The following is an 11,810-nucleotide window of genomic DNA, read 5'->3' on the forward strand; positions in this document are numbered from 1 at the left end:
TGTGTCTCTTTACATTTAACATTTATAGCATGTACATACTTAATCTCATCCTTCATGTTTTCAAATTCATCTCGTCATACTCTACCCCATGTGGATTTCTTTAGTTTTTTTATTTTAAACAACTATAGCATCTTATTAGTTTTTATTCTAGGTAAAAAAAAAAATTCGAATTCTGAATAGAATTTCAACATTTCCACGTCAAGCGTAAGTTGAGCTTGCCCACCTGGTACTATAACTTTTGAACAATAGCTACCTACTTGTCCCTTAGTTTCACACAATAATTATTTGAAATTTTTTTATTGGTGTTTTATTTCTGTAAAATAGAGAAGTTTCATTTGTGTACATTAAAATGTTCATCTCAGTTTGTACATTGCATGTATATTAGCAAAATGCTATGTGTTTGCAGCCAGTAAGTTTGTAGACTGCTTGTATATTAGCAAAATGCTATGTGTTTGCAGCCAGTAAAGGAACTAATAACCAGAAGAAGAACAGAGTCCAGTGTCTCTTTATATATGTATGAATATGGTATTTCTATAGTCGAAATCTATCCAAAAAGGCAGAGGAGCACTGTACAGGGTCTAAGCTAAGGCAAGCATACAATTAACAAGTGGTATGAGAGGTAGCTAGTTATTGCATTGTGATGTAGTGTTCTTTAAGAGGAACTATTTCGTAAATTGGAGCAGCGTTGGGGAGATCCTTATCGGTAATGGGATGTTGTTGCAGGTCCTGAGAGCATAGATAGAAAAGGCCTGCTGTCTTTCTTCTTGTCTGTCTCCTCTGACTCTGTGATACAGTGTAGGCATATTCAATTTTAATTTAGACTGCTGGTATCTGCTGTCAGGTTTGAAAATAGAATGCCAGCTATTCCGTCACTTCATCTCTCTTGTGGAGGCTTAGCAGGACTAAGGCATAGCTGTTCTTGGTAGTAATTCAGTGGATCATACTTTTCCAATTAGTTTGACTGGGGAGGGCCTATCAGATTTGTCTAATTTATATCAACCAGTGGCTATGTTATGTTAGTATGAATTTGTAGAGCGCACGTTCACCCCGGGGTTTCTTGGCGCTGTGTGCCTCTGGGAAACCAGTCCTGGCTTTCCCTGTGAGATGGTCCCTATTGGGCATCCTTAAGGTGAAGCCAGGCATCCCCGGCAGCGAGGGGGGCGTTGTGGAGATTAAGCAAGCTATTGCCCAGAGTTGCAGCGTGAGACCCATGGTTAGAGAGGCACCGAGGCGAGATTTATCGAGCCCGCTGACATTGGTTCCGTACCCTGCCTCGTCGGGAATTGAACCCTGGTCCCGGGCCGACCTCTGCTTCTGGGTTTGCCGCCTCTAACCAGTGAGCCACACTTCTCCACTATGTATGCCAATGCAGGGCGGTTTGTCCTCTTTTTTTTTTTTTTTCTCTTTCAAATCTTTCCCTGTGTAATAGTTGGTCTTCCTCTCACACTAGTTTCTGCTAATTGAACATCTGATATCTGTTGTTTTGCAATTATTAATGCCATGTCCTTGATCAATTAAAATGCTCAGAGACGCATCTGGCTTCCTTACATGTGTCACCAACGAGCTATTTCTACAAGCCCTAAACATCTGTAGACCATTGGGTTTCAGGCGAAGACCTCTGTTAATCTCAGCTTAGGAAACCACTTTTATCAGCTGATGGTGAAATCCCACTTAGACGCTTCACCAACTCCTTTACACATGACATTTTTGGGGTACATGAAAGGCTGTAATAGTGAAATCTCTGCTAAAGTAACTTTTTCTTAGCCCCCAAAAGAAGACAGAAAGTTTATCTTCAGTCTGCTCACTGCAAAGCTCAAAGGCCCCTGCAGTGATTAGAACACCTTCGCGTAAGTCCTCAATGATTTATTTAAGAGGTGCTTCAATGCTTTATTTATTCAGGATTTGGAACTCCAATAAGATCCACATGAAGAGACAAAGGTCCGATATATAACGGGACAAAGTAGTGGTGCTAACGAACACCCTTGTTTCAAACGGTTTTATGTAGGGATAACTGTAGATTGTCCCCGATCCCCGCCTAACAGTATCTGGCATCAGGTGGAGGAATGGAGGCTTATTATTAAACATAATAAAATGATGTGCATTCCAAGATTAGACCGTTTTTTCCACAAAGTTGGCTAATTAACTTTATCAAAGGCTGTGGAAAAGTTGATGAATGCAGCGTAGACTGGGCATTTCTGAATGGTCACCTATATTTCTCTGTGATAACTTGCAGAGCCGTACTATTGTCCAGGGTGTAATGATTTTCCCTACAACCAGATTGCTCTAGTGAGATAATCGTGTTAGCCTCGACCAAAGAGTTTAGGTGCTCCAAAGGGCCACTGTTCAGTGGTGAATGGCAAATAATGTTTTGAGATAGACCGCAGCAAAACCAGAAGTCTTAATTACATCTGTCATTGGGTAAGTCAAATGGAATAAGTCACTCTGACCAGATGTAATGGCTTTCACCGCGACTCAAACACATTAGACATCCTAGGGGTCCTTCTCGATAACACACTTTTGCTGGAGCCACAATCTATCAGTGTTGTTCTTACTTGCGTTTTCAAATATGCACTCTTAATAAGATCCTCCCAGTAATTGACTTCACTTTTCATATTACACTTATTCAATCAAGGCTGGACTATACCAACTCTGTTTACCTGTCCATATAAAAACTACTTCAGCTTGTCATGGTACAACTATCTGACTGGTGATGGGACAACATGAAATGCACATATCACTCAGGTGCTTAGGTCACCACACTGGCTATTGATTAGTGGTCATATCTTTCAAGGCTCTGATGATCGTATATAAAGCCATATAACAGAACCTCCCGACTTTTCTTGCTAACAAATTCTCATTTGACCGGCCTTATTGCTCTTTGAGATCTTTCATCCTCTCACTACTTTCGATTCTGAGAATTAGAATGGCCACTTCTGGGGACCAGTTATTTTTTTATTGTAGCAGCAAAACTATGAAATCAACCACCAATACATCTTCGAGCCGAAACAGACTTCCTTCACCTCAGGCCTCACTGAAAACCTGGCTTTTTTAGGTTTCTCTGCACAGCGCTAACAAAATCTATTGTAATTTATATAAATCTTAAAAGGGGCTTACATCCCGCCCTCACTTTTCATTGGTTGGTGTGCTTCACACTTTCATTTCCTCCATTTCGGTTGGCTGTAAAATACAATTTCCTTTTGTTCCTCTGATCAGTGTCCCATGGCCCAAGTACTGTTTTCATCAACTTTGTAGGAATGTTTTTTTTTTTTAAAGCTTTTGCCTGACTGGTTTGGCACTCTACAAGCATACACAGCTTTAAGTATTCAGCTGAGAAAATCTGCTGGAAATTAGAGCATCTGTGCTTGCAGAGCTCTGGGTGATTTGACCTCCCAAGGGGATCCCCATCTAGACCCTGGATCGCCATGCCATGAATACATTTCCATCCATCTCCAGCCCCCGTTGCCTAGGCAGCTAATTCTTTTGAGCCCACTTCTGCCTCATCAAAGGCACAGGTCATCACTTTACTAAGCACTCCTTCGCAGGGATGCGAATGCCGTCACAGCTGCTGCAAAAAACAGCTTCTAAAGGTGGCAGCATCTCTGCCCGTAATAGAGGTAATTGCTGGCAGTACGATATGGGAGTGGGTGCTCCGGCAAAGAGGTGCGATATACATGTGTTTTTGTTTCAGGAACAAGCTATTCTGGCATCTCTTTTGCTTCCCCTGTTTATGAAATATGGATGGTACCAGTTTCGCGCTTGGAGACTAACTGGCAGAGCCGAGCATCTCCACAGACACGCCTTGTGCATGCATCTTAACACTTCACTGAACAATCAGTCAACATGTCAGCAACACATGTTTTGTAAAAACCTTCCAGTGAGAGTAATGGCTCCCACCAAGGCTCCGAAAATGCTTTGAATTCAGCAGATTTCTTTTGCAGGCATCCAATGGGCACCTTTTAAATTGTCTAAGTTTCAGACATTTGAGCCAGAGACCCCTGGGGTCTTCCTTTCATTATGCCTAAAAATATAGCGTTATATTGTGGAGTCTTGATTAATATCTGAATTCTGAGGAACTGGAAATTACACAGGACACTGCTGGAGCCTGGATCCACACCCGGAAGAGGAGTAACTCTATTGGAAGATTTTCGTTCCCTTTATTTGAGAGTAAAAGAGAAGAATTTTCCAAAGGCCAAAACTGAGAAGTCACACTTTCACATCCAGATACGTTCACACACCTTAGATATCTGCTCTAGTTTGACACCTTTATCATATGATCTAAACTAAATACATTTAACATTTTTGTGCTTTGACATTCAACCTTGAGAGTGCTTCATTTAACCGGACACCATGTTCCATTTGGGTGGACTTCTAAACTATTCTGTTATCCTAAATGTGATTTACATCCAACATCCTCTAAAAAATATGCAGAAGTCCTATTATCCTGGAATTCTTCTTTGGATACAATTGTATAACTTGCTCCAGAATCTACTACCTCTTTAACATCCTTGCTGTTTATATTTATAATTATTTCGGGTTTTTGATTTCAGTCTAATGTTTTTCACTTACCATGTTAAGAACATATTCAGTACTGTCCTCCTCACTTAACTCACTCCCTATTGCACTTCTAATACTTCTCTTTGCATCACTCTTGTATACTCTTGCATAATGACCTATCCTCTTACACTTTATGCGAATAACTTTGTGAGCAAGGCATTCTTTTGCATCTGCACTGTGATTGTAGCTATCACCACTCATGCACGTTTTATTTTCTTAACTATTACGTTTCTTCCATACCGTTTTCGCCGTTTACTTTGTCTTCTTCCTTTGACACTTTCAGCTAATTAACATTTTTGTAGACTTGACCTTTATTTTCCGCTACAGTAATATAATCTTGTTTTATCATTTAGATACTTCACACACTTAGATGCTAATTGAGGTGCTATGTCTTTACCTCTGCCTATTATGCAAGGCTTCCAGTAACTTTGGGATTGATGCTCTTCATAACTTTTCGTGGATTGATTTGTCAACTTCTGGATGCAACCTGCCCACAGTATTCTTTTGTCAAGAATATCAGAACTATGGGGATGTTTTCTTTTAGTCACTGTGTTTAACATTTCTGAATATTACATAGACCCATCGGGTGCCTTTCTGAAGGGCTGCTAAATAGAGATAAAGAAAAGTCATAAAAACTCTCCAGGCAGGAGAAATAACAGCTAGATTCATCAAAGAGCCGTTTTGCGAGTCCTTAATAGCGATTATTAAGGAATCGCTATTAAGGACTTGCAAAACGGGATTCATGTAGGAATCGCTAAATAAATTGCAATTCCTACACATTCCTTATTTGCGATTAGCAAATTGCTAATCGCAAATTAGGCCCATAGGAATGAATGGGGAGTATTCCTTATTTGCAATTTGCTAATCGCAAATAAGATAGCGATTTCAAGGGTGCCAGGGGTGTCCAAAGGACACCCTGTAGCACCCCTGAAATGCAATTTGCGCACACACGTGTCCAAAAGACATGTGTGTGTGTGTGTAACATGCAACAGAAAAAAAAGCACTAAAGTGCATATTTCTATTTTTTCGCTATTTACCACGAAGTCAGACTTCTTGGTAAATAGAGGCCAAATATTGCGAATTCGCAATTTGAAATTGGTTAATGAATTGCATTTAAGGAATCTCTAATAGAGATTCCTTAAATGCAATTCCTCGCAAATATGCGATTTCTCAAATAGCGATTTTTGCATTTGGGATGATGAATCCCAAATGCAAAAATTGCGCTCAGAATTCTCAGAATCTGGCCTTTTGCGAGCACAATTTCCTTTCATCAATCTAGCTGTAAAAGTTTAAAAATATTAGAAGAACACTGCATTCCCAAGCCCCAGATTGAAGTAGATGAGGACCAAAGCCAATGAAGCAGGATTCCAGGAAATGTAGCAGAAGGAATTCCTTTATAAGTACCAGAGTAATAAGAGCTTCAAAAAACAGAACCAGTACCAAAGTGACTAGGAGTTCAACAATTGCTTCGACTGTTGCCGGAGCATTTTTGCGGAGCATGATACTGATGGTTCCAGCTCCTTTTGAAGACAAAAATATGAAGTTCGAGGATAATAAAAAGTGATATGCAGGAAGTTAATAAACCAGAATTGAGTGGAAAATTAACAGATGGATACAGGCAGTATTAGTCCATATTGGATTGGGAAATACATTCTGTCACTTCCTGTTTCTTGGACAGAGCAGTCCCCAAAAGAGGCTTCCAAGATAAGGGTGTTTAGTGTATAAAAAAGATTTCTCCCAGCGCATTCTTTTAACAGTGTGGTGATTAATAGAGTCGCATAACATTTAAGACACTGCCCATTTGCCAGTGCACAAAAAGAAAGATAGGCACCTGGCTCTCCAGCATCTGTGCACCCTGTGGGCTTGCAGGTTAAAATTAAACCACATGTACATGTTCCAACTTCAGAGCAACAAGACCAAGAGGCAGACATGCCCCAAGGATTTCGCAGCATGATACTTGTTTGATATGTGCACCATGAAGTGGTCCCTAAAACATTCCTTATGTTGGCCTATGAATTTGCTTTCACCCATAATCCTTCAGGAAAGCCATTAAGTTATCAAACACCCTGCTAACATAATAGGAGTTTTTGTTTTAGGTTTAAATCGTTTTATAAGAACCTGAAAAAGGTTCCATAACAATCAATGCAGTGCCTCAGGGGCAGAACTCCTAATGTACTTAGCTGCAGAAATAAAATATATCGCGGAAAAAAAAATTGTGTGTTCCATGTATCTGTGTTCCCTACCTGAAAACTCTGTCCACCCCAGCTATTATTCAGGGCGTAAAAAGAGGGTAAGAAAGAGTAGGTAACATTCAAAATGTCAATGCTGGTGAAATATTTACCTCATTAAAACTAGGAATCTGCACATCACATCTTGCCTATTTAGGCCATGTAATGGGGGAAAAATTCAGGAAGCACCACAGGATGTTTCTTCATCAGTAGTTCTCAGGATAATCATGTAACAGACCCCTTATTCTGGAGGACTTCTGCCTTTCTTCATCAACCGGTATATTCTATAGCAGCCTGTGGATGGAGAAACTGGAAACTTGCCTTCCCATCCTTGACCAAGTTGATAGCCGCAACGTTGGCTGAATGCCCAGAGTCGGGTGTCAAGGCTGAGATCTGAAAAGATGTGAAAGTTGTGGAGCCTTTCATTGTCTTATTACACTTCTTTAGCCATAGCTTGAGGGATTCTCTGTTTTGAAGAAGCTAGTTCTGCCAGAAAGTGCATCGGCCCCATTCTTTCTAACTGAATTTGCGTTGGGAAGTATATCCTACAGGGCCAAATGCGGATTAGTTGTCACAATCAAGGACTACATGGCAGAAAAACTCCATCTCCTTTTTGGTCCGGTCTTCCACCTGGAAAGAGTACATGCCCAAGGTACAGATTTTGTTTTTTTCCTCTGGGTTCAACTTTTTGTCACTAATTTAGTGATTTTAGAACACGTATCGCACTGACTGTATTTCTGGATTATCTGTTTTTGTGCTGCATTGTTCTTTCAACAGTTGCCATTCGAAGGCTACGGCCTTTACCCCTCTTCAGGTTTTGTAATTCAATTTTTTTTAGGTCCACTCTCCGTTCTCCAAAGGCTGAAATTTTGTTTTAAATGTGGCATGTGTCCACCTTGAAGTGTCTTCTGAATAAACAAAGTTCACAAAGAGAGAGGCTGTGATTATGTCCCAACTTTATCAGGTAGTTCAGGGGTTTTCTCCTGACTCTCTTTAGAAGCCTGAGCTCGAGTTGAAGAAACGTTTTTGGCTTCACACCTTGCCTCTTTTCTTTCCCTAGGGTTATCCTACATGGGTTCATATATGGGAGCCGATCTCTGTAGCTGTCCCTCGTGGGTGGTGGTTTCATGCAGTGAGGGGCAGGGGTCGAGAACTGACCATGTGCCTCCCTTGATCCACCTTTCACTCTCCTCTTCCCCACACCTTTGTGCCACACTGCCTCCACCTACCATATATGCCAGGCTCCAGTTGCACTGAGGAGGATCCCTTATGCCCCACAAACCTCATCTTAGTCTCGGTATCCCGCCACTACCAGGGTGCTGATACCGTTCCGCTGTCCTCCATTGCCACAATGTTTCTCATTGTGAGCGTCTGTGTACTCAGATTTTTCACTGGGTCCGGCTTTGTCATCTAGGAATCCCTACAGGATCCAAGTTTCTTCACCTTCAAATCTTAGACCTATTTGGTGCTTTAGGGACAAAAGTGGTCTGGAGACTAAGGTTGTGCCAGAGCTAATCAAGAACATAGCCATCTTGAAGCTCAGCAAAGCTCATCCTTAATAGTTGTTTACAAAATGTAATTGGGTTTTTCTTAATTTCTACAGAGATTCATTGTCTTAGCTTACCTAACTTTGTAATTGTTAGTGTGTGAAATATTCGAAAACCCTTTTTGCCCAAACTGCTTGTATATTAGCCTCATTGAGTGAAAGTTTAATGGATAGTTAAATGCATCCGTCCATTCTTCCCACGGTGTTTCTACTTTCCCCGAGCATGGTAAGAAATTAGGGTGTGGAGTCATTTGTGGCATAGTGAGTTTCCAGTTGTTCATGCCATGCATTACAGCCATGTAAGCAATCTTTTGATCTCCAAAGTAGAATGTCCTGCATGGATGCTACCTACATATTACTTGTCCCCTGGAATTGTCATTTTGCACCGTATGCATGAATCTCATTTGTTGTAGTACTTCCTTGTCTGTATTCTCAATGGTATAACAAATGGTTCTTTGTAACATTGAATGGCTGTTAGCTGTGACAGTTGAAGAGAGCTTAAAAATGTTGTACATAGCAGTAACTTTTATTTAACTGGCTAACTTAGTGCATTGTGTTACAGTGCAAGGATTTTCAAGGCCCACCACATCTCTTCACATCCTAAGAAAGGAGCTTGTGTGTTCTGGAATGCTGTTGCTGTCTACAGTTGTAGTTCTCAGTTTGTCAATTAAAGAAGACATATCCATGTGACAAATTCTGATTATGGACTGATTTTTTTGTAGGGTGACCAAGAATTAGAATGTTATGTTTAAGCAAGTGTACAGAGAACGAAGAACCAGCCACCAGAAGGACAACATGGTAGTCCATCTTCCAGTGTAAGTGAAGATATTTCACATCATGATGCTGCTTACAGGTTACAGTTTACATTTGTCTTGATGCTTGAGTCGACCATTGTTGTTGCAGTGAGTTTCGTTCTGGTGAGTGGTACTTGAAAGAATAAGCTGGCTGCGGATTGGTCACAGGAATACCAGGCTTCAGACTAGCCGATCTTACACCCATTGGCCTGAATATTCAAATGATATTGATTAATGAACTGCCAGTACTCAACTGTCCTTCACCTGAAACGATGGAGAGACCAAATCCTGGTTCTCTAGAGCCCTTAAAAATGTCTTAATCTACAATTATGATCAGTGAACATCTACATGAAGTTCTGAAAACCTCTAATATTCAAAGCGTTTAGCAAGCCTACTGGTAATTGGAAGATGAAACATAACAGCTAAGTGAACCTAGAACCTGCACAATGTGGCCAAACTATTAACTGCCCTCGGCGGATAGTCTGCCTCTATCTTTCCCTACACTAACTTTTTCTGCTTGGCCTTCTTCACCTTGCCTTAGGATCAGAACTAGCGTTCTGCTACCTCAACAGTCAACACACCGGGCTGCTCCTCTTACCCAGCAAACTTACCTCTTCATGTAGGGCTGGACTCTACCCATACCAGCCTGTGCCCCGATCCTATGGATGCACTTACCCAGTGTATGGGTATCCGGTTTACATGTAAAAAAGCGCTCTGAAGGTAACACTTGAGTGTTTTGTAAAACATCTGAATAATAAGCATATCTAATTGTTAGATTGCAAACCTATGTACTTGAGCTGAATGGAAATCTGCAAACTGCACTGTCATTTCAATTAACAAGGTTGTATTAATATCCATGCAGTGGGCCCTTGCATTGCCCGTGGGATCAATTACTTACTCAGTTATGTTATTTCTTTCATGTGATACTGATTACTATTGTACATATGCTTCTTTCTTTTAGATTACACCACCTGATACCATACCATTTTTACACCTGGCCAACAAAGTATGATCTGGTATAGAACACTGAGAAAAAGATACCTTCAAGCTGCGTTTATTCTATTTGTGAAGAATTCTCGGACAAGCGTTGACTAGTCTGGTTTCCAAACTTTTCCAAAACATGTACAGTGTAAAAATGTTGTACTCTCTATACCAAATACTTCTGCTATTAAATCCACCTTTAAATTTACAGCGAAGTTCATGTTTAGTGCTGTTAATAAAAACTTGTTTATTCCAGATACAGAAAACATTGTTTAAGTTCTTCAACAGTGTATGTGCAGAACAAACTGTAAACACCCTCACCACTTTAAGAAGGATGCATGTAGGTCAGCAAATTTGCAGCTGTGAAACATACACCTTAAAATTATTTGGCATATTTTTTCCATGCCTGCCATCTGTATTTCTGTACTATGCATCAACTTACAACTTTGACCACCGAAACAGACCCGTAACTGTTTAGTGTGAGCAGTGCGTTATGTGTGACTCTGTGCTACAACAATGGCAGTGGTTGGAAACTCCGTTTTGTCATGTGAAAAGATGTTTGACATTTATTTCAAACAATGGCCGGCTTTTTTTCTTCAGGAAGACCTGCCTCTGTAAAGGGTTGTTTCATGGGAACGTCATAGACTGGAGCTTTAAAACGGCTATTTTAGCACAGGACCACTAACCAAGGACCACACTTACATGATCCTTTTTAGTTAGCATCATTGTAACACACCTCATACCAACCCTTCTTGACCCGGATATGGTTTTCTCAGACACCTAACCAGAGCTTACTTCTCCTCTGCCTCTCTTGATCTGATGCAGCATAGGTTTGTGTATTGCAACCGTGATCCACCAGAGCTACCAGTTCTATGACTACCAGACACTATTGAATTGGATCATTGAAAGGGTTTAGGGTGGTATTTCTTCCAAAATATTTAAAACTAATGAACATGCATCTCTTGTGCTAATTCTTAAACCGTGTGTAGGCTCCCCTCATGGCACCGCAAGAGGGAGTCAGTGTGAGCTGATTCTGCCATTATTGACTCCACCAACTAGAGGTGAATAAAGGCGTATTGAGAGCTACAACTCTCCAAAAGAGATTCTACATTAACGTTGTACAACGTGTGTTCATCAAGGTCGCAGCCATGCCAGATTTGTAGGATAATCACGGACTATGTAAATGTCACTGAGAATTTATTGCGGATACAATTATATCTTAAACTCTGGCTCCTCTCCATCCCTTAGAACATTAGTTAAGGAGAAGTGGACATGAAAGCGGACAATGTGCAAAACTTAACTTGACAGATGCAATTATTGGCATTTATTAGACTCATTCTTGAGCAGTGGCGCTGGTTTAGGAATCTGAAATCCAGGACAATTCTGGTGATTATGGAAGATTTTTACTGAAGGTTATTTCAGTTTGTGCAATTAGGGAGAGTGGGGAGAGCATATGGGAGAACTAGCTCTTCATCAGAAAGGGCACTATGCAACACCAAATCGCTGAGAATCTCAGGCAAGATACGGAACAGAATGTTACGCCCCAAAAACAAGTTACCACCGGCGCAGAACTTACCAGCCTCCCAATGGTATTGCTTAAAACAAATCAGAGATGCTTTGGAGGGGCACATTAGTTGCATAAACTTTAAGAATGACTTGATTCATATGATATGGGAATGGTGACACGCATCTTTTGGGAAGGACTGT

General features: G+C 40.7%; 1 long non-coding RNA gene across 1 annotated transcript in view; it reads left to right on the forward strand.

Annotated features, from left to right (window-relative positions):
• LOC147733132 (uncharacterized) overlaps window positions 1-10,365 on the forward strand; it is a 66,220-nt gene extending 55,855 nt beyond the window's left edge. Inside the window, exons 2-3 of the long non-coding RNA XR_015308509.1 lie at window positions 9,051-9,143; window positions 10,084-10,365. This is a non-coding gene — a long non-coding RNA (uncharacterized LOC147733132). The remainder of the gene's footprint in view (window positions 1-9,050; window positions 9,144-10,083) is intronic.
• Window positions 10,366-11,810: the final 1,445 nt, after the last annotated feature.

The sequence above is a fragment of the Lissotriton vulgaris genome, chromosome 2_1 (genome assembly GCF_964263255.1).
Source record: "Lissotriton vulgaris chromosome 2_1, aLisVul1.2, whole genome shotgun sequence".
NCBI classification, from domain to species: domain Eukaryota; kingdom Metazoa; phylum Chordata; class Amphibia; order Caudata; family Salamandridae; genus Lissotriton; species Lissotriton vulgaris.